Here is a 23,623-nt window from a genome sequence, read left to right as displayed (position 1 = left end):
TATATATAGATTACTCAGGGTAGTCCTTCTGCCTCAGCTTCCCCAGTGCTGGGATTACAGGTGTATACTACCACACCCAGCCAGATTTACACTTAAGTGTTTAATTTGGGTACTAATATAAATGGTTTTGTGTTTTTAATTTCATACTGAATTGTTAATTGCTGGCAAATAAGAAAGGAGTTAACTTATTTGTGTATTATCTTGTACATCCTGCAATCTTGCCCATTAATTCCGCCTTGTCTGCAGAGGATACAGTCCAGGAATCCCAGATAGATGCCTAGAACCATGGGTAGTACTGATCACATGTTTTTTGTATATATTCATACCTACGTACCTCTGATAATTTATAATTTAGGAACAGTAAGAGATTAACAGCAATCACAAATAATAAAATAGGACAATGTAGCAATATACTGTAACAAAAGCTATGTGAATGTGGTCTCTCTATTGCCATCAGGTGGACAGTGTATTCAGGATGGATATGCTGGGGAGTAATATACATCCTGGCCGGGTGGAGCAAGTTGGTGTGAGATTTCCTCGCATCATTCACAATGATAATTTAAAACTTAGGCATTATTTACTTGTATAATTTCCCATTCATATATTTGTACCATAGTTAGCTGTGAGTAACTGAAACCAGGGAGGGGAAATCATGGAATGTGAAACTACGAATGGGGAGACTAATGCAATTTCTTATTAGTCTTACCTTTTTTTTTAAATTTTTTTTGGTACTGGGGATAGATCTTGGGTCCTTGCGCTTGTGAGGCAGGTGCTGGAACCACTGAGCCAAGTCCCCTGCAGTTTTACCTTTTTTAATGGTAAATGGTATTTTAAATTTCCGTGTCCAGTTACCCTTTGCTAGAATGAAGACATGTAATTGTTGTTTGCATTTTGATCTTGTAAGCCTGCCATCTTGGGAAATTCATTTTTTAGTTCTACTGGCTCTTCTGTAGGTTCCATAGGATTTTTTAACATATGTAATTGTGATTAAAGAGTGTTACTTCCCCTTTTTGATGTGTATTTCTTTTATTTCTTTTTCTTTCCTAATTTCGCTGGTTAGGACTTTCAGTGAAAGGTTAAATAAAATAGTAAAAGTGGAAATCCTGTCCTTCCCCATATTAGGAGGAAAGTATCAAGGTTTTGTTTTTTTTTCATCATTAAGGTGATATTAACTGTAGACTCTTTTTTTAGCTGCCCTTTATCAAGTTAAGTTTCCCTTTTATTCTTAGTTTGTTCTTTTGTGCTTGAATGGTTGTTGAGTTTGTCAGTTGTTTTTTGTGTACCTGTTTCAGTGATTATGTAGTAGGGTATTTTTAGCTTATTAATATAGTAAATTACATTGATTTCTACTTGTCAAGCCAACCTTGAATTTCTTGAGTGAAGCCCACTTAGTTAAGAGGGATATATATAAATACTCCTTTTGGAGGAATTTGGCAAAAGCTTATGTTGCTGTATTTACTTATGTATTTATGTTGCTGTATTCACTGAATAGCAACAGGCAACCTGTTAATGTTACAGTGCATACATTTAGAGTAGAACCACTTATTTCAGGTTTTGTAACTTTTTTTTGTTTTTTGAAACATGGCCTCACTGTGCAGCCCAGGTTTGAACTCATGGCAATTCTCCTGCCTCAGCCTCCCAAGTGCTGAGATTGCAGGCATGCATCATCATATCCAGTTTGGAACTTTTTTTTTTTTTGCTGGTACTAAGGGCTTGAACTCAAGACTTTGTGCTTGTGTGGCAGGCGCAGTGACACTGAGCTAAATCCCCAGCTCTCCACTTTGTAATATTTTTAAAATATATATTAAGGCCAAGAGAATAGAAATAAAGAAAGAATTTTGTGGGCAGAAAATGTGAATAGAAGAGTGTTACTGGATGGCTGTCTATAGGCACCATGATAATGCATTTCTATGAATAGAAATGTGACTAATTCTGTTGTCTTGATGAGAGTGAAATGATATTTAAAAGGAATTAGAAAGGTTACTAGGGAATTGGTGTTGTTCAAAATCTGAAGAATTCAGTGGCTTATATATTTTAGAGTTCCATGTTGAATAGATTACTAACTTTTGCCAGTAATTTTTTTCAAAGTTTACTTCACAAATTTACTCTCAGAGATATATAGTAAGCCCCTATTTTATTTTATAATATTGTGAGTAGTATAAGTTGCATTTGGTTGCTTTTTCTATAAACATTCTTTGGCAGACTTTGCATATTAGGTCATGTTGGGATGAGTTTAGCCTGATCATTGGAGGCTTAGTAAGAGATTGTATTTTAATAAACACAGAATGGTTCTGACTTTGTCTTTTGAGTCAGGGTTTGGTTTCAGAATATTTAAAAATATCTTAATGATCTGAAAATAGACAACGCTCCTATTATACTAATAGTTTTATTTATTGACCTACTTTTTACTTTTCCTGAAAGACTTGTGCCATCTGATCCTTATTTGTATTTTTCCTTCAAGATATATTATGTTCTAATAATAATGGTTAGTTTATCATATTAAATAATTACTAGATTTAAATAATTAGTTTTAGAAATGAAAATCCAAAAAGATCCCGATTTAAAGCAACAAAGCAAAAACTAAAGTATTTTTAGAGACTGTTGTTACTACATCTTTTATCTTCCTGTTAACTGCTTTCACAACATATGTTGTGGTTAGGTAGAATTACTTAACTGCTCTGTTTTTGATGGCATATTACATAGATATAGTTTTGATAATGCAGTATATTATACTTGAGCCACAATAAAATGGCCTTTCTCGTTTTTAATGCAAATTTTATTCTTATCCTAACAGTTCATCTGAATTGTCTTATAAAGAATATGGACATGGTACCTATTTTTCAAATAAACTGATATTATTTCTAATGCGAGGATGATAAATTGATATTCTTTGTAGAGCAAAGAGTATCTGTAATCTTAAGTGAATTATTTCAAAATTCATTTTCAGTGATCACCTTGTAACTCAATTGGCAGAAAAATTGTTGAAATTACATTGTCTCTTTGTATGTGATTGTTTAGTATTTTGAAAATGAAATTGATCTATTGTCTGCTTTTTTTGCAATTAATCGGCTACTTTCTGTTGGGAACACTACTGGCACTGGCTAATAGTCCTACAGCATTAAGGGAAGAAGATAAATTTTGATCAACAATTTGGATTTGTTTCTCAAATTTGTTTTAAATTATTTCTTTGTTGAACTTTATTTATGTTTATCTCATTTATGACCAACATAAAATTTGCACGATTTTCCAAAGCCAAAAGCAAAATATCCATAAACATGCTGTAACACTGTTTAGCAGCTCTTGTCTCATATGGTTTTTTTATTAAATCTAGCAATATAATTTATTTGTAAATATTTGTTATTTAGGAGAGATTAAATTCTTCATTCTGACTTTTAACTTGACTTAATCCTTTTTAAAATAAATCTCATAGTAATTAAAAATTGTGACTAAAATATTCCTTTATAAAGGTATGTGTTTTAAGAAAATAAAGTACTAAATAGGAAAAGTATAAAAAGTTTTTGTTGAATAAGCTGTGAATAAGCATGCCTGTAATCCCAGCTATCAGGAGGCTGAGGCAGGAGGATCCCTGTGAGAGACCAGCCTGGGCTACATAGTGAGTTCCAGGTCAGTGTCAACTACACAGTGAGACCCTGTCTCAAAAAACAAAAACAAAAACAAAAAATATTTTTTTTTTTGTTAAATATCTATTCTGGGTCATTTTTTACGTACTCTAATGAAAAGGCATTATATTTTGGTTCATGCTGTAATGCGATTTTGATCTATTTGAAAAGGCATAGGTTTTGGCATTAAAGAAGCATAGCTTCAAATTTCAAAAATTGGTAATATAAAAATTTCCTAGTCTCTGATTTTTATACTTATTATGGGGATAATAATACCTACCTCCTATGCAGGATATTTTCCCATTTAATGATCACATGTAAAGCTTTATACATAACGTTTAGCATGTAATAGGTGTTGAGTAAAATATCAGTTCTCTTTCCCTTACTTCATTATTTCATTGATATTCCAGCCTTTCCTTTATCATCATGTTAAATATGTAGAAATGCCTATAAGATGATGACTATTGAGAAAGACCAACTGTATACATTTACTCACATGTTATATTTTGAAGTAAAAGGAAATAACTATTAGAATTTACTGGTAATATGTTATAGCCATCTTTTATATGCATGGGGGATTGGTTTCAGGACCTGCTGAGGACACCAAAATCTGCAGTGCTCAAGTCCTTTATGTAAAATGACATAATGTTTGGATATAACCTAAGCATCGCCTCCTGTAAACTTTAAATCATCTCTAGATTTCTTATAATACCTAATATTATGTAATTCCATGTAAGTGGCTTTAATACTTTGTTGTGTAGGGAATAATGATGAGAAAAATGTCTGTGTGTTCAGTGCGGATGCAGCATTTCCTTGAATGTTTCTGATCAGTAGATACAGCGCACCAACTGTATTTATTTTGTTTCTTGCCTGTGAAATTAATTAAATCAAGTATTTTATTCTTGTCTCAGAATAAGCTAGGAACTCTTTGATTATCCCTTTTTTTAGTGACATCTTTTTTGTTTGTTTGTCTTTTGAGACAGGGTCTCGCTATGTAGTTGAGACTGACCTGGAACTCACTATGGAGCCCAGGCTGGTCTCGAACTCACAGGGATCCTCCTCCCTCAGCCTCCCGAGTGCTGGGATTACAGGCGTGCACCACCACACCTGGCCCAAGATAACATTCTTTATAGATTTTTAAATTACTTTTGGAGCTTGAATAACTTTGAAATGTTCTTGCCATCTTGTTTTCGGTTTTATCTATTGGCATCTTTATCCCTAACCCTACGTGTGTCGTTCTCAGAATTTACTCTGTTCTTGTTGTTGTCTGACGTAGAAGACACACAATAATCCAGAAACTGTCTATTCCTACACACGTACATATTGTTAGAGATTTAATTATAGTTACTGGTTTTTGGGTCCCAAAGAGAGTCTTCCTAGGTTCTTGGTCTCCTGAACAAAGGACTGGAGAATGCATGCTGAAAGGGTGATGGGTGTGTACGTGGTTGAAGGTGGAGGAAGCGTGAGGCAGGCCAGTGGACAGACTCATGCGATGCAAGGGGCGTCTCGTGTCTGCGGTTGACTCCCTCTCCTTTCGTTCCCTTTGTTCCACTCAGGCCAGCAGGGACGCATTTCTGAATTACCTGAATTCATGTTAGAAGAAGCAGTGATGGTATCTAACGAGATTTTCAAGGGAAGAGGGGATGAGGACCCTGTGTTCTCTGGCAGAGACCTTAGCTTTTATCTATAAGGGTGAGATTTCTCGGTGTCCATAGGTCATTTTGGAAAACATGGTGGGAACGCATGGTAGAGACATATGTTGGAAAGGCGAACTGGGATGGCGCCCTGAGGTCTGAGAACTCAGATCCTGAAAAAGTGACTCACCGAGGATAACTGCCTAGAGATGAAAGGCGGTGTAGGGCAAAGGTGCAGATGTGACTCTGAGCACAAAGAGGGCCGGGCTGGGGCAGGTGGCTACTTAAGCAAGAGACCAAGTCATCGACGGCTCTTCCCCCAAAAAAGAATGAAAACGCGAAATAAATTATTGGGCAGAACCAATATGTAGGAAGACAAAATACACATTAAACTTTAGGTCACACACACACACACGGAGCCTGCGTAATCTGTATGTTTTCCTGGGCCTGGTGGAGCCTAACATGGTCTATTCTGCCACTGGGTTAATAGCAGACACCCTGGCAGCTCTTAACTGACTCATACCCACAATGAATGACCAAAAATAGAAAGAGAAGAAAGAGAAAGGCAGGTAAACCTCAGAATAGCAGAACCCAGTAAAATGGAAGAAGGAAGCAAGCTAGCGTTATCGAGGCAACTCCAAGAGGCTCCAGAGAAAACAGTACCGGTAGGCAGGGGTTCACGGGCAGTCTGAGGACCCAGAGAGATCCTGGCGGACAGCTGAGAAGGGCCAAGGGGCACCTTTCCCGCAGGCCTGTGGGCCTCTCCTACAGGCTGGGCAAACAGGCCACACACGTCCACGCCCCCTTCACCATGCTGGGACACATGAGGAACTGTCCCCGAAGCCACGAGTCCTCCAGCTCCCATTCACCTCTTCCACTCTGCAGCTCTCTCCTCTCCCTGATAACTAATGTCAGAAAAGGTGAGTTTCTGACAGATGAGAGCCTCAGTGGGAAAGAAGGGACAAGAAGTGGGAGGGAGTAGACAAGTGGGCTCCTTCTCAGTTGAGTCCTTGGACTTCACTGGGTCCCATGGATAATGTCGGTCCTCACTGATGACCTCTGAGTCTTCCCAGCTCGGGACATGTTCGGAGCCACCCAAAACGGGGTGGCGTCAGATGGACCCATGTTGTACTTTCTGGGTTGTTGAGGGGCGTCCCCAAAGCACTTTATCTCCTGGCTGGCTCACCAAGAATATGTTAGCAGCTCCTGGGTCCTGAAGAGATTATTTCCAGGTCCTGAACAAAGAATCTGACAAGACACACAGAAAAGTAGCAATGACTACATCTATTGAGGGTGGAAAAGAAGTGCTGTGTGCTTTGCAGAGTGAAAGCAGGCCAGTAAAAAGGTTCACAGTGACCACGAGGGCCTTTCATACCTGGAATTGGGCTTTTCCCTCATGCAAGCAAGGCAGTTGAGAAGGTTGTCCTATCAGAAAGTCGCTAGGCCTAGTGTCAGAATTAAGCTGTCTGCAGACGGCTTGTTTGGTTTTGCACCAGTCGTGAATGAAACGTTGAAGATTGTACTTTCTGATTGGCTCTGTTTACAGTGTTCAGGAATTGTAGAGTCATCTTGGATTTTGTGTTTTCTGCATGTGCCTAGGTCTCATGACTTCGGCAGATTACTCCCACCTGCTTGACCACTTTGCCTCAGCCCTAATCTCTTACTTTCAGTTGGATGGAAGGGAGGGAGAGAGAGGGAGATAGCTACTACCCTCATTAGTTTTTTTGTTTTGTTTTACAGAGCTGGGATCAAATCCAGGGCTTCCTGCGTGCAGAGTGCATGCTCTACTGTTGAGCTAGACCTCCTCTCACCCGCTCACCCACCCGTTGGTATTTTAAGATTGCAATGCATGGCAGGCTTTTAATAAAAGATAACTTTGTTTTGTGTTTTAATGGATATTTGAATAATTATTCATCCAAAATCAGTGCCATAAAAATAAAACCATTAAAATGCATGTTTATTTCTAACTGGTTTTACAATTTACCTTTCTGCTTTTCTGACTTATCCTTATGGAGTTACTATGAAAGTTTCATTTGGAAATTTTTTTAATAGAATCTTTCTTTTGTCCATTTTAAATACCCTTTTGTTTGTTTGTTTGTTTTTGTTTTGTTTTGTTTGAGACAGGGTTTCACTATGTAGTTGAGACTGCCCTGGAACTCACTGTGTAGCCCAGGCTGGTCTTGAACTCACAGCAATCCTCCTGCCTCAGCCTCACCACACCCAGCTTTAAACACCCTTTTTAAAACAAAGTAAGACTGGTACCTTAGATAGTGGCTGAGTGAGTATTAGAGCCTCAGCATACAGATATATTTGTTGAGTAACTGAAACAGTGACAAAATTTCAATGTCAGATTTTCTCTTTTTTTCAGATTTTGTTGGGAGCTTTTAAATTGTCCCCTGCCTTCCAATTTTGTATCTTTTGGGTTTAATGAAAATGTATCAGTGAGATAAATCCTACAATCTGCTACTGGATTACTTACTGAGCAAAGAGAATACAGGAAAGAATTCTTTAAGAAGACAAAATACAAGAAGTTCCACATATGAAAAAAGAAAGCTGGGAGCCGGGAATTTAGCTCAGTGGTTCTGATGCCTGCCTTGCAAGTGCAGGGCCAGAGTTTGATCTCTGCACCTAAAAAAAAAAAAAAAAAATCCAAGGGTTACCGCTTCTCAGCCTTTAGATGGGGGATTTAGCTCAGTGGTTCCTCCGCCTGCCTAGCAAGCGCAAGGACCTGAGTTTGATTCCCCAGTACCAAAAAAAAAAAAAAAAATCTGGAAGCAGAGAATAAAAAGAATTGAAACTTTGAGTAGCATCTGTTATCCTAGATGATATTAAAGAATTTTGTATTGAATGTGTTTCCTGAACTCTCTGCTACTCTGGGTTGTAAAATTTTATAGTGTAATATTTAGTTAGAAAAGACATATAATCCTGGAGAAGTTGACAGTTATTTTGCTGGCCAGGTTTTGTAACTTCTTGATTTTTGACCTTACGATGAAATAACCCAATTGTTAAACAGATAAAGTCATTGGGCTAATGATGTGTACTAGATGTACTAGATGTATGGGGCTTAGGCTTGAAACTTAGGACTTTGATATCAATATATAATCTAAAAATAGAGTACTAAAATATTAATTTACATAGAAATTTCTAGAAAACACAGTTTACATCAGGATTTAGATCAGTAGACTGTATTTTTCTGGACATCTAAACCCCTTAAATCATTTGTAGCTTCTATAAAATTTGGAGATCTTCAGCGATAGATGTGACTATTTTCCAGGCAATAATAAAAACAACATCAGATATATGTGAATGTATGTTGAAGGATTCTGACATAAATATACCCTGAGCTTAATTGGTATTGAACTGACCTGGCTGGGGGGGTGGGGATGTTATAATAGCATGAACTGTGAAAAGGGGTAGCTGGAAAACTTCATGAAAGTGAGGAATCACTTCTGGGGCCTGTAGTTAAAGATGAAAACTTCTAGCCTCTCCCTTCAGCCATACTTAGTTCTGTAGCTGTTATGTACTGTATTCTTTTTCAACTCATCCTGTGTTTTTGGAAAAAGAGAGAACTATCTTTTATCTGACACTCTTCTGTTCACTTTATTTTTTATTTTTTTATTTTTTGGTACTGGGGATTGAACTCAGGTCTTTGCGCTTGCAAGGCAGGCCACCGAAACGCTGAGCTAAATCCCCAGCCCCCTTCTGTTCACTTTAAATAGGAAACGTAATCACTTTAACTTGAAACTTATTTGTTGAAATAAAATTATTTATAGAATTCACAACATTTTAATTGTTTCACCAAAACAGAAATTCTGAATTAGTTGATAAACTACCGTTTACATCTCTTCAGATATACCTAATCCTTAGGTTCCAGATATTTTTTTACTGAATAAAAGAACAAAAACCCACCTAGGAACAAACTATATTTTTGGTTGGCAGAGCAATTTCAATTCTTAGCTAAGAACCAAAATTAATCCAAGATTTAGGGTTTTCTTAGCTCTGCTGATTTTTCCTATCTTGTGTTTCTAGTTTCATTCAGTTTTCTCAAGTGAGTAAGTTCAACTCAAAATAGTTAATAAGCTTCTGTATAGTTAAGAGAATAAGCTTTTGTAGTCCTGCGGTGGCCATGGAAATGCACTGTTTGGATCTCCTAGTGGGAGGCGTAGTTGACTGACAGTCCCAGCTGCAACCCCTTTGGATTTACCACTGGTCACGCTGGTTGTGGCTCCTCCTCCTGTGGCCTTAGCCTCCTGCATAACTGCTATCAGAGGCATGTGCTCTCCTACCCAACAGGGAATCCTGTATCTTATCTGGTGGCCCTACCTCTATACTGTCCATATTTGTGTGGCACCTTGCACTGTTCTCTTTCTGCACGTACTGCACTGCGTTTTAATTCTCCACTTAGTTGTCAATATCACTCTATTAGAATGAAACCTACTTATGTCAAGCTGTCTTTTTTGTTTTTAATTTATTGTTGTATTCTCAGTGCCAGGCACTGTGCTTGACCTGTGGCAGGTGCTTACTAAATACTTGTGGGCTACTCAGAATAAAAACTCTGGATCCTCCTCTTCTTCAAGTGTCATGATACTGCTGAGGGGAATGCCAGTGTAGAGAAGGGGCTAGGCATTTAAAGTTTCAAGACCTTGCTTTGTAGCCAGGTGGGCTGGCACATGCCTATAATCCCAGCACTTTGAAGGTGGAGGCCGGAAGATTGCTGAGTGTTTGAGGCCAGCCTGAACTACAAAGTGAGACTCTGTTTCAAAACACAAACAAACAAAAAAGGACCTTATATTCTTTATAGGTAAGCCTCAGTTTTTTTGTGTGTATAGGTAACATCTGTTTCCTATCTTGGGAGGAAAAAAGGCCTGCTATTTTTGAGATGTTTTGCCAGCTTTGATTTAGAACTGGGTTTCATGCAGTGATCAATGGTTATTTTCTGTTTTTGGAGGAGAGCGATCTTTGTTTTTTTTCCTTCCATGGTTGGGATCAAACTGAAGCACTCTACTACCTAGCTGTATCTCCAGAGTGTAGCTAGATTTTCAGAGTATGGAATCGTCCTGAGCTTGGATCTTAGCCTTGCCACATACAGAGGGTGACTGTTGGGGCAAATTACTTAGTCATTTCAGAATGTCACTGTTCTCTTCTCCCAAGACAAAAATAATCTGCTAGCTCATAGTGGATATTGTGAGGAGGAAGTGATATATAAATGACCTAGTATAATGCCTCTTCAGGGCACATGATAGGTACACAGAAAATCCTTTATGTAGCATTTTGAATCTACCATAATGTAATCCTTGAGTGATTCTGGCTTTTGGTTTATAGGCATTCACCTTTCCGCAAATTGTAGATTCTTGGCTAAGTACATAAACCAAATATATCTGAAATGGTGATTTCTCTCTTCATTATAGAGTAAAACTATCTTGTCTTACATTAGTTTAAAATTATTCATTTTCTCTGTATGTAGATGAACAGATCAATACTTGTGGAGTCCCATTCCCAATGATAGAAACGAGTCCTTTGCATGCTTAAAAATGGAAAATTGAGGGCCAGGGATTTAGCTCAGTTGACATTGTGCCTGCCTTGCATGCGCAGGTCCTGAGTCCAATCCCTGGTACTGAAAAAAAAAAGGTACACGATCCCAGTGATGAATGTAACTGTGTTATATACCTAAAATCTACGTATAAAGGGAAAAAAAATAATTTTTTTTCTGCCAAAAACCAGTGTCTCTGTGGTCACATTTTTGATATCTCTAGTTTAAAATCCAAAATCAACCCAAGACTCATGAGGCTCGCCTTCTCAGACTGGTTCTTTTGGAAGTCAAGTTCAAGTATAACTTCTAACCTTTTGCTTCTCAGGAGACAGGGCTTTTGCACTGAGTTGCATCCCTCCCATCCCCACCCTCACTTTTTAAAATTTCAAAGCAGGTTCTCCCTAAGTTGCCCAGGCTGGGCTCTAATTTTGATCCTCCTGATTCAGCCTCCCAAAATACTGGACCGCGTGCCACCATACTTGCCTTTTCTCTTGATATCATGTGTGTGTGTGTGTGTGTGTGTGTGTGTGTGTGTGTATAGCATATTGAACATATATATGTATATATATAACATATACATATGGCATATGTGTGTGTATATATGTATATGTGTGTGCATGCGTGCATACACACACACACATATATACACACGCACAGACACGCACACACACACATATATATATATATGAATGACATAATGAACCCAGAACCTTCTTTACTGCTGAGCTACGTTCCCAGCCTTCTCAGGAGGTTTCTGTCCTTAGTGGCTTCACCTGTGTTAGAATTGCTGATTGTACCATCCCTGTCCCCAGCACTGTCTTTTCCTTTTACCCCATGCTATTCTGTTTGATGAATAAGGAAACTGAATTTGATTGATTGATTGATTGATTGATAGGTACTGGGGATCGAACTCAGGACCTTGCACTTGTGAGGCAGTGATGGAACGAACCACTGAGCTAAATCTCTGGCAGGGAACTGAATTTTATATATGTTAAGTGACTTACCACAGATCAGCCAATAGTCAGCTGGGATTTGAACCTGTTACATTTTGTATACCACATTCTAGTTGTTTGATTGAATGAGAATGATGAAACCATGCATTGATATACAAATGTGACTTGTTAGCATTATGAACTGCTGTGAACCCAGAAATTTAAGGAGGAGTGGTATATAAATGAATTAAGTAACAAAAGATAATGAAGTGCTATTGACTCATATGGCCCAAAAAGAAGCTGCTATCATAATTTTAGATATGCTGAATTTTTTATTTTATTTAATTTTATTTTTTGGCACCGGGAATCGAACTCGGGTCCTTGCACTTGCAAGGCAGGCCACTGAACCGCTGAGCTAAATCCCCGGCCCCTGAATTTTTTTTATAAGGTACTAGTATTATTTTATGTCTGGATTTTTGTTCTTAACATATTCCTTTTGAAATTTATCAATGTTCAGTACTTTTTTACTGCTGAATAGTATTTCTGGTATGGTATGCCGCAATTTTATATATTCATGAGTTGATGAATACTTGTGTTGTTTCCAGTTTTGAACTATGAGGAGTAGAGCTGCTGTGAACACTAAAATAATAAGTTTTCATTTCTCTAAGGTGAATACCTAGAAGTGGAATTTATGGTTAATATGGTAGGTTTATACTTAATGTTATAGAAAGTCTCCAAACGTGTTTCCCTAAGTATCTCTGTAAATTGGTATTCCCACCAGCAGTGTTCTAGTTGCTATGTCCTTGCCAGTATGTGGTATGATTAGGGGAGTGGGTGGCTTTTAAAATTATTATTATTGGTATTATTATTATTATTATTATTATTTGCCTTTCTAGCTATACTGTGTGCTCAGTGTGGTTTTAATTTACATTCCTCTAATGACTTAATGTTACAAATCTTTTCATGTTTATTTGCTATCAGCATATTTTCTGTGATTAAGTAACTATTTAAATTTTTGCGCTGTTCCCCTGCCACACATACAGTGGGGAGTGAACCCAGGACCTTTATATTAAGTTATATTCCCAGCCCTTTTTTGTTTTTTATTTTGAGACAGGGTCTCGCTAATTTACCCTGGCTGGTTTCAAACATGATCTTCCCACCTCAGCTTCCTAGAGTCTTTGCCCATTCTTTTTTTTTTTTTTATCACATTGTTTGTCTTATTGTTTCCTTCTGGATTTTAGTCCTTTATCAGGTATATTTTGCAAATACTTTCTCTCATACTGTAGTTAGTCTTAACTGTAATATTTGAAGAGAAGATTATGTGTTAAATTTTGATGTTCAGTTTATCAATTAAAAGAGTTTGGGCTTCTTTGTGTCTTATTTAAGAAATCTTTGCTACACCAAGATTACTAAGGTTTTTTCTTGAAATTTTTTAGTTTTAGTTCTCAAATTTAAGTCTGTGGTAAAAGTGTTAGTTCATTTTTGTATATGGAGATGAGTGGTGGGATTTACTTTTCTTGCATATGAATATCAAATCAATATAGATAGTATCATTTACTGAAAATATTATCCATTTCTTTAAAGTTGCTTCGCATTTGTTTCAAATATCAATTGACTGTAATTGAGGGTCTAATTCTAGGTTCTGTTCTATTGCTTTATATCTTCATGCTGATGCCATGCTGTCTTAGTTAATATAGTTCAGTGGCTCTCATTGAAAGGTAGCTTTTAGAAATGTTTGGAGACATTTTTATTGTTTGTTTGTTTGGTTTGGTTTGGTACCGGGGATTGAACTCAGGACCTTGCGCTTGCAAGGCAGGCACTGAAACCACTGAGCTAAATCCTCAGCTCAAGATATTTTTGATTGTCACAGCTGAATGTGGGGCACTTGTCTCTGTTGGGATTAAAATATCCTACAGTGCACAGGACAGTCCCCCATGACAAATAATTAGCCTGTTAAGTATTCATAGTTTCAAGATTGAGAAACTTTACCATAGCTTTATAGTAAGTCTTAAAATCAGCAAATATAAATCCACCAGTTTTTTTCATTTTCAAAGTTGTTTTGGTTATACTCAGTCCTTTGAATTTTTATACAAATGTTAGAATCAGCTTGTAAATTTCTACAAAAATGGTGAGTTTTTTATAGGGAGTGTTGCTGACACATAGATAAATTTGGAAAGAATTACCATCCTAACAATATTGAATCTTTTGACTATGAGCATGGTTATCCCTCTATTAATTTAAATCTTCTATAGTTTCTTCCAGTAGTATATTTCTTATAATCTTACACCTATTTTGTTAAACTTATCCCTAAATATTTATTTGGATACTGTTGTAAGTTAAGTTTTATATCAATTTCTGGTTATTTTAGATTATGGAATATAGAAATATAGTTGTTTTGTATATTGACCTTGTTGCCTGTGACTTTGCTAAATTTACTACTAGTAAATTCTTTTAGACCCCATAGGATTTTCCACATAGATCAGTACTTTGTGTGTACAAAGATAGTTTTCTTTCTGTCTCCTTCGTACTCTTATCTTACTATCTTTCTGTCTCAGTCTCTTGTCTATCTCTCTGTCTCTGTCTGTCTCTCTCCCTCTCCCCCTCTCCCCCTCTCTCTGAAATAAGGTCCTACTTTGTACTTCAGGCCAGCATTGAACTCATTTTGTAACAGGCTAGCCTAGAAACCGCAATCCTCCTGCCTCAGCCTCCCAAGTACTAGAATTACAAGCATGTACCACCATGCTTGCTCCCTTTTTGTTTCTTTTCTTTGACTTACTACGCTGGTAAATATAAAGTAGTGAAAATGGATATCATTGTCTTGTTCTTGATTTTAGGGGGAAACCATTCAATTTTTTACCATAAGTATGATTTTTAGTTGTGTGTTTTTTGGTAGATGTCTGTTAGCACATTGAAGAAATTCCTAACTATCCTGTGTCTGCTGAGAGGTTTAATGAATGGCTGTTGAACTTTATCAAATGTCTTATTTTCATCTTTTGAATTATTTTAGTTTTTTTTGTTTGTTTGTTCGTTTGTTTTTTTTTTTTTGGTTTTTTGAAACAGGGTCTCACTTTATAGTTGAGGCTGACCTGGAACTCACTATGTAGTCCAGGCTGGTCTCGAACTCACAGTGATCTTCCTGCCTCAGCCTCCCAAATGCTGGGATTACAGGCGTGTGCCATCACACCCAGCTATACCAAACAAACAAATAAAAATTCTATGGATATGGTGACTTATAATGATTTTTCTGATGTTAAACCAACCTTATATTTTCATTTTGTAACACAAAATATATTGTTTATATTATATATCCTTTAGTTTCTGTGTGTGTATGTATGTGCACCTCATACACACTATGCAAGTTTACCACAAAGTTATACACACACACACACATCCAATTTTGATTCTGGGGATTGAATCCAAGGGCACTCTACCACTGAGCTATTCCGTCAGCCCTTTTTATTTTATTTATGTGTGTGTGTGTGTGTGTGTGTATACACACACACACACACACACACACACACACACACGCACACACCCTTAGTACCAGGGATTGAACTCAGAACCTTGCACTTGCCAGGCAGGTGAGATACCACTGAGCTACATTCCCAGCCCCCCTTTTTATTTTTATTTTGAGAAAAAGTCTCACTAAATGGCTCTCAAATTTGAGATCCACCTGCCTCAGCGTCTCAGGTAACTGGGATTATAGGCATTTGCCACCATACATGGTTCCTGTTTATAAATTCTTAAATTCATTTTGCTTAAAATTTTTGTGAGTCCTCATGTAAGATACTGTTTTGCAGACTTCTTTCCTTATAATTTTGTTTTGTTGCTCTTTTTCTTATTATTTTTCTTTTTGGGTGGTGTGGTGCTGGGGATTAAATCCAGTGCCTTTACACTGAGCTCTACTCTTAGCCCTTTTTTTATGTTTTTATTTTTGAGACAGGATCTTGCTAAGTTACCAAGTTATCCAAATTGTGATCTTCTCTCAGCTTCCCAGAGAGCTAGGATTACAGGCTTGTGCCACATATGCCCAGCTTATTCTTTTCTTCTGTTTGTATTTTTTTGCTGAAGTACCTTTTGACTTTAGTTGCTGTTTTGCTTTGTCTCACGATTTTCAGAGAATAAACATTTTTGTAAGTCTTTTACTCTATGTATTTTTAGTTCTATTCTATTTTCCAGGAACTCTGCTAAATATTTTATATTCATTATTTTCATAAAAACTTCACGGCCAGGGATTTAGCTCAGTGGCATTGTCCTGCCTTGTAAGCGCAAGGTCCCGAGTTCAATCCCTGGCACAAAAATACAATTTCATAACTCGCTTGTAAGATAGGTACTATTGTAATATCCATTTTAGAGTTGAGATAACTGAGGTGCAGATAATTTAATTAATTTTCTGAGGTGATAAAGACAGTTCAAAACAAGTCTTTGAGGCCAGTAGTTAATCATGTAAATACACAGCTCTGTGTTCATATATTTCTTCAGAAATCTTTCAGTAATATATTTTTCAGCCTGAGAGTGATATATATATATATATATATTTTTTTTTTTTTAGGCTGAGCGTGAGTCTGATAATTGGCATATTATCTCACTAATTTATAAGTTTTATCAAACACACTTTATTTTAGAATAACTTGCATATTTCTAATTGGTTGCTACCACACTTCAGTTTAAACCTCATACCTCTTGACAATATTTATATGGATTAGATCTCCCTTGAGAGAAAGTTTCCCTTTTATTTTTATTCTGTTCTATTCTGTATGCTCAATAATATCAGAAGACAGATTACTACTTATAAGAGGCATAGTGCTATTTGTTTGCAGTATGGTTAGCAATTAGGGAAAGCAAAAGTAGGTGAGAATCTATCTGATCCTATTTGAACATGTGCAGAATTGTTGTAGGATATCTTGACCTCAAAGATTGAACTGTGTGTGGGCCAGGGATTTAGCTCAGTGGCACCATGACTGGCTCAAAAGCACAAGGTCCTGAGTTCAATCCCCAGTATAAAAAAAGAAAAAAAAAATCAACTGTGTGAAGCATGAATTTAGCTGGCAGTCAGTAAGTAAACCCAGGTTTAATTTCTACTAGCCTATTTGCAAATTTATAAAAACACACAGAGAAGTAAAGTTTCAAATAGAATCAGAAACTAGCAGTTCAAATTAAATATACTAGATCTCAGGAGATATTTCCATGAATCAAAGTAAAAACAAGTCCCTGAGATTAATTTCTTCCCATCTCTACTCCGTATGTACAACGTAAGGAAGTGAGGTTCTTGCTAACCAGAAACTTTAGCTACCACATGTGTTGTGCTGCTCTCTGCAGCATCGAGGGCAGCTTCTTCTCTCTCCTGTCTCTCGTCATTCAGTATCTCCCTACTTTTCTTTGGGACCACAGTTCTGTAAAGAGAGTGGCAGAAGTGGATTTTTGTGTGTGATATTTTTCTAGATGTGAAGAGACTAATAGTAGGAGGCTATAGAGAGAAGGAAATCTATGGGAGTGACATGCATTTTTTTCCTATTTGTCTTAATCTATTTTTGTCATTGTTGTTGCTATAAGAAAATACCTGAGGCTAGGTGCTTTATAAAATTAGGTTTATTTAGCTCACAGTTGTGGAGACTGAACATCTGGGATCAGGTGACTCTATCTCCTTGGCCTTTGGTGAAAGCCTTCTAGTTACAGTCAGAAGACAGCAAATGACATCATGGTGGGAGTACATCCAAGAGAGAGAAAGTCACGTGGCAAGACAGGAGGAAGGATGTGGGAAGGTGTTCGGCTTCCTTTTTAGAATAGCCCACTCTCACAGGAACTAATCCATTCCTACAAGACCCAGCCACTCTGCCTGACCAGCATGAACACATTTACAACATCCGAACTGTAACACCGTAATAAAAAGCTTCATTAGTATGTTTTCTGGATTGGATATTTTGTTTTTTGTTTTTTGGGTTTTTTTGGTACCGGAGATCGAACTCTAGTCCTTGCGCTTGTGAGGCAGGCAACAGAACCACTGAGCTAAATCCCTGGCCCTAGTATGTTTGTTGTAAGTAGGACCTTGCTATGATTTGGATATGGTTTGAGTATATTCCCCAAAGGTTTATGTGCTGAAGCCTGGTCCTCAGTGTGGTGATATTAGAGGTGGAGAACCTTCACATTGAGCTATGCCCCCAACCCCTTTTCTGTTTGGTTTTGTTGTTTGGTTTTTTGAGACAGGGTCTCACCATGTAGTTGAGACTGACCTGGAACTCACTATGTAGTTCAGGCTGGTCTCGAACTCACAGCGATGCCTCAGCCTCCTGAGTGCTGATGAGACAGGGTCACCATGTAGTTGAGACTGACCTGGAACTCACTATGTAGTTCAGGCTGGTCTCGAACTCACAGCGATGCCTCAGCCTCCTGAGTGCTGGGATTACAGGCGTGCACCACCACACCCGGCCTTTTTTTGTTTTTTTAAAAGAGAAGCTTTGGATTGATTGAGGTGTTGAGGATTGAATCCAGGACCTTTACACCGCACTATGTCCTCAGCCCATTTTTTAATTTTTAATTTTGAAACAGGGTCTTGCTAGACACTGAGCTGCCCAGGCTGGGCTCAAACTTGGAATCTGCTTGCCTCAGCCTCCCTGAGTGTTGGAATTGCAAGTGGGTGCCATCACACCTGGTTTAGACCTAGGGATGGGGCCTTTTAGAGATGATCATAGGGGCGCCACACTTGTAACTGTATTGATGCTCGCCAGGGAGGAGGAGGGGAAGGGGGAGATCATAATACAAAATCATAAGATAAATGTCAAATGTATTTGCTCTGTTTTTACAATTTTTAAAAAAGACTCTGAAACAGTTTGTAATAAATAACAGATTTTGATAGGGAACTAACTGAGAGTTATCAAAATCTGTTATTTGTTACAAACTGTTTTAGAGTCTTTTTCATAGGTTTAGTAATTCACTAGAAAGACTGACAATGCAATGAAACTCACATTTACTCACATTTAACAGTTTACTGTGGCTGCAGGATGCAGATTAAAATCTTATCAGGAGAAAAAATACACGGGACAGAGTCCAGGAAATTACCTGTATCAGTCAGTGCTTACTAAACAAAGCAGATTTAATACAAATACATAAGGATTTACAAAATTTGCTTCAAATGGCCACCCACAGTGAGGTGTGAGGAGTGGGAAAGGTCTGCGCCGGAGACCCGAAGGATCCAGTCGAAGGCCTGGAGCTCAGTATAGTGTCCCGTTCAAGTCCGTGTCAAAAGTCTGCGCTGCAAGACTGAGGGATCTGCCCTGGAAAGGTTATGGTGCTGGAGGCTGAAGAGCCTGCACTGGAAACCAGGAAATGACATCCAAAGTAAGAGTGAAGACTGGAACTCCTTGCCTTCATTTCCTTTTATGCCATCCTGGTGATAATCCTCCCTAGGATGGGTCTTTAGCTCAGTGGTTCCACTGCTTGCCTCACAAGCACAAGGTCCCAAGTTCAATCCCTGGTACAAAAAAAAAGCAGAGACTGAGGTTGGACGTTACTTGTGCCTGATATCTGTTGGTCCATTTGTCAGCGGGATTGAGGATTTTGATATTGCTGTGATTACGTTCAGCATACCTCACCTGGCTATTACTTTGTCCTTAGGCCTGGGTACTGGATACATTTTCCTCGGTCTTCTTGTGCCCTCTTGGGTTTCCTGAATCCTTTCATGTCCCGTCACAGAGGAAGACAGTCTTTCCATAGCCTTCTCTAGTGGTTGACTGGTGCTGCTCGTTATTCAGTGCTAGGTTTATGGTGGTGGCATGGATGACTCTTTCTTGTCCTGGTCTAGCGTTGTTCTTAGTCCCTGTGTGTTTGTGCGTTGTTTCCCCTTTCCTGAGCGGTAGCAATCTTATGCCTGGACCACCGCCACAAAGGATTTTTGCTTCTATTCTACGTAGCAGTGGGGTAGGCCTTCTAAGTGTGCGAGATCCGCTTCTCCTTTCACCCGACCTGGAAGGTTTTCTTTCACCTCTTCCCCCAGAAGATTGAGATTTAGTCAGAGCCTAGGGAGATTTTTGGGCCTCCTCCAGTGAGATTCGACTTAATTTTTAGGGTAGAGGAATCCATGGGAGGGAGGGAGTGGGGCTTTGTGCCAGTAGCAGCTAGTGACGTCACTTAACTCGTGTACCATCACGGAGACTCCTTCCAGTCTGTGAGCACTTGATAGGAGCGAGAGCCACTCCCTGTGCTTCTAGAGCTTGCGGCTGTTCCAAGTTGCTGTCGTGTTAAGGCATGATTGACTTAGAGAAAGAATTTGTTAGTATTTTAGCAGCCAGTTTCTTCATTGCTTATAGACAGCTACTACTCTGCCAAGGATGAAGCAGTTGTGTGTCCTGTTGCCTTCAAAAAAGTTTTCAGTTTACTTGATTATCTTGCAATTTCAAATTTGTTTTTTGTTTTTTTTCCTCGGTACTGGGGATCGAACTCCATTCCTTGTGCTTGCGAGGCAGGCGGCGGAACCACTGAGCTAAATCCCCTGAAATTTGTAATGGGCTCAAAAAAGTTTTACTGATGAACATCACCTGACCTTTTCTTTTTATAAAGTCTGGAGAAACATTTTCTTGCAGCTTCCTCTATTCTACATAGAAGTCTCTGGCACCATTTTCTCTAATCCTAATTAATGTAACATGGAATAAAAATAAGAGATGATCCAGGGAGTGTAGCTAAGTGGTAGAGAGTTAGTTTGTGTGAGGCCTTAGGTTCAACGCAGCCAAAAAAAGAAGAGGTGTGGTTTTTGAAAGGGAGAAGACATAGCCCTCTTTCATGTGTTGTGTGTCCTGATAATGAAAATTTAACTGAAGTTGCTAGTATTAATAAGAAAGTTTAGTAGGATGAGGAATCACATAAATATTGCTGCAGCAGCTCCATTTAAAACCTAAGCTAGGATTTGCTTATATCCAGGCATATCTATTACACTAGAACAGTCCCCTACAATTCTGTTCGGTGGAGGAACTGTGAGAGTATGTATTTCAAGGGAAAGAAGTTAAACCTTTTAAGAAAAATTTTGGTCTTTTGAAAAAAGTGATTCTGAAATTAACCCAGAAATGCCCCTGTGGGCAAAATGTGAGCAATTTGAATAACAAAATAATAATATAATGTAGAATTTTAATCAAAATTTAAAAACATGAGTACATACTTATAAATAAGTCATTGAATGAATAAATAAATAAATAAATAAATGGGTGAGAAGAGATAAATAAATGTCCCATAGAGAATTCTAGACAGTTTATGTAGATCTTCCTCCCCCAAGCAAGAAGAGTTTAACCCCTTCTCTCTCCTTGAGTGTGGGCTCCACTATACAAAGTGTAGTGTATAGAAATGTCAAGTGGATATAGGGGAAAAATTTTACAGTGGAGAAACCTAGAAGATAACACCTCAACCAGATAGTCCTTAAGGTAAACTTTATTGGTCATAGTCACTTTGATAGCATGCACCTTGGCTATGAGGTGATGAGATCGTTCTCCTAGTAACCCATAACTGCTGTCTAACCATGAGGAAACAATCAGATAAATCCATATTGAGTGGTATTCTACAGAACGCCTGACCAGTACTCCTCGAAACTGTCAAGGTCATCATAAACAAGGCAGATCGTGGAATTGCCACAGACCAGAGGAGGTGAAGGAAGCACTGTGACTAAATGTAATACAAATAAATAACTAATATTGACATTACAAGAAGAAAATGGAGCAACAGAAGGTGTACTTGAAAAAATGTGAATGACTGATAAAAATATGAATGTGTCCAACTTCATCAGAGATCAAAATTTGAAGGTGAAAAGTTTTTGCAGCCACATTATTAAAAGAATTTTTTGTTAATATTTTTGTCATACTCACTTTGGGGAGGTTGAGGAGACTACTATGAACTCAAAGTGAGACAGACTCTCTAGAGGATGATTTGCTTAAGTACATATCAATAGCTTGAAAATGTGGAAACTGATTCAGCGGTATCTCTTTATGTTGATTTATCCTGGTAAAGAAAGATCTGTGGGATAAAGGTTAAAGATGTTGATAATAATGAAAAATTGGGCATGTGTGCTAGAGGACGCCTTTAATCCCAGCACTTGGGAGGCTGAACTAGGAGGATACTATGAGTTCGAGGCCAGCCTGTGCTACATAGTCAGTTCAAGGCCAGCCTGAACTAGTAGCAAGACCCTGTCTCAAACCAAAAAAAAAAAGAAAGACAGAAAAATTGAAAGCAGCATGAAAAGTTACTGGATGCATTGTGATGCTCTTCTGTCGTGGTATTCCATAGGTATTAAAAGCTGAACATTTTGTTAAGTTCAGAAAGTTATAAAACAAGGGGCTAGGGCCTTAGCTTAGTGGTGCCTCCACTGCCTTTTAAGCGCAAGGTCCTTAGTTCAATCCCCAATATCTAAATAAATAAATAAATAAAGTTAAACAAACATGTATGGTGTATTTCATCCTCTTTTTTTGAAAAAGAAAAATACAACAAAAGCTTGATTTATGTATATGAAGCATTATTATTTTTGAGTGGCTGAGTGATAGATTGTTTTATTTTCTCCTGTGCTTTTATATATTTTGCAATTTTTGTACAGTGAAGATGTGTAGTGCTTTGAATAACATGTAAAAAAGCTATTAAAAACAAAATCTTTATATCAAATTTAAAAAATTTTTGTAATTATGACCTTTGTGTAAGGTGTGAGAAATTGGCATCTTCACTTCACATTTTCTACTTCTATTTATTCTTCTTTTCTACTTCTACTTAGTGATCTCTGCTTCTGTTGGGGATATGAATCAGCACAGTCACTCTGGAAAGCAAACTGGCAATATGTATCTAACTCCTTAAAGTAGTGTTTTTTTTTTCACCCGTGAGAAACACTTCTGAAGTTCATGACAAGAAAATAGTCAGATTTGTGTGGTATTTATTTCATAATTATGATTATAAAATATGGTGACTATAAATATATGTTTATAGAAAATGTAATTCAGCTGTATAGTAGGATATTATGCATTAATATTGGTGTTAATATTATTAATATTAAATAATACTGATATCTAATAATCCTCTTGTTCCTTTTTAGTTCTGTGCAGAGCAGCATCCATGATTCTGATCCTTTCTCTTGTGCTTTGTTTGCTATATACCTAGATAAGAAAATAAATATAATCCTTCTAGTATTGTATATAAATAACTAAAATTACTATGTTACTTTTTTCCTTCAAAAACCATTTCCTTATGTGTATTTTTATCTTCTTCAGTTTCTTCTTTTTTTCTGGTACTGGGGATAGACCTCAGGACCTTACACTTGCAAGGCAGGCAGCAGAACCACTGAGCTAAATCTCCAGCCCAGTTTCTTTTACTTTTGATATGGGTGTTGCATGGACCTTTGCACAGTTCTTTTCTGCCTGGAATGCTCTTCTTCCTGCTTTTACCATGGCTGAGAACTCTTTACCTTCCAAATTGCAACTAAAATATCACTCCCCTCAGAGAGCGGTCCCTACCTCATCTAGAAGAGCACTGGGTGAAATACCCTTATCCCTCCAATACCCATTAATTTCTTTTGTAACAGTTAACAGAATTATTCTTGTATTTGCTTGTTTATAATATTTCCTCCATTGGACTAACTTCCCAAGGCTAGGGATTATATCTTCACTAGATTATTTTTTAGGTTGACCTCTAATGACTGGCCCCTTGTAAAAAGTAAATAGGTGTAGATTGAATGAACAGAATAAATTCAGTAGTCTTAACAGCAGTTCGTTAAGAATTATGTGGGGAGCCCAGCATGGTGGCACACGCCTGTAATTCCAGCACTGGGGAGGCCGAGGCAGGAGGATCACTGTGAGTTCGAGACCAGCCTGGGCTACATAGTGAGTTCCAGGTCAGTCTGAACTACATAGTGAGACCCTGTCTCAAAAAAAAAAAAAAAAAAAAAACAAAAAA

The 23,623-nt window shown here is 37.8% G+C and overlaps 1 protein-coding gene across 5 annotated transcripts in view; it reads left to right on the top strand.

The window, feature by feature from the left end:
- Window positions 1–23,623, top strand: part of Tfdp2 (transcription factor Dp-2) — a 127,049-nt gene that overhangs the window by 21,828 nt on the left and 81,598 nt on the right. Inside the window, exon 2 of one of the 5 annotated variants that reach the window (XM_010608192.2) lies at window positions 6,995–7,079. The exons of the other annotated variants lie outside the window; for them this stretch is intronic. The gene's annotated coding sequence lies outside the window, so the exon portion shown is untranslated. The remainder of the gene's footprint in view (window positions 1–6,994; window positions 7,080–23,623) is intronic. 5 annotated transcript variants of the gene reach the window in all.

Source organism: Fukomys damarensis, unplaced genomic scaffold (assembly GCF_012274545.1).
Source record: "Fukomys damarensis isolate Sample0158 unplaced genomic scaffold, DMR_v1.0_HiC HiC_scaffold_37, whole genome shotgun sequence".
In the NCBI taxonomy this organism is placed as follows: Eukaryota; Metazoa; Chordata; class Mammalia; order Rodentia; family Bathyergidae; genus Fukomys; species Fukomys damarensis.
The sequence above is the reverse complement of the archived record's forward strand: the minus strand, read 5'-3'. Positions and strand labels throughout refer to the sequence as shown.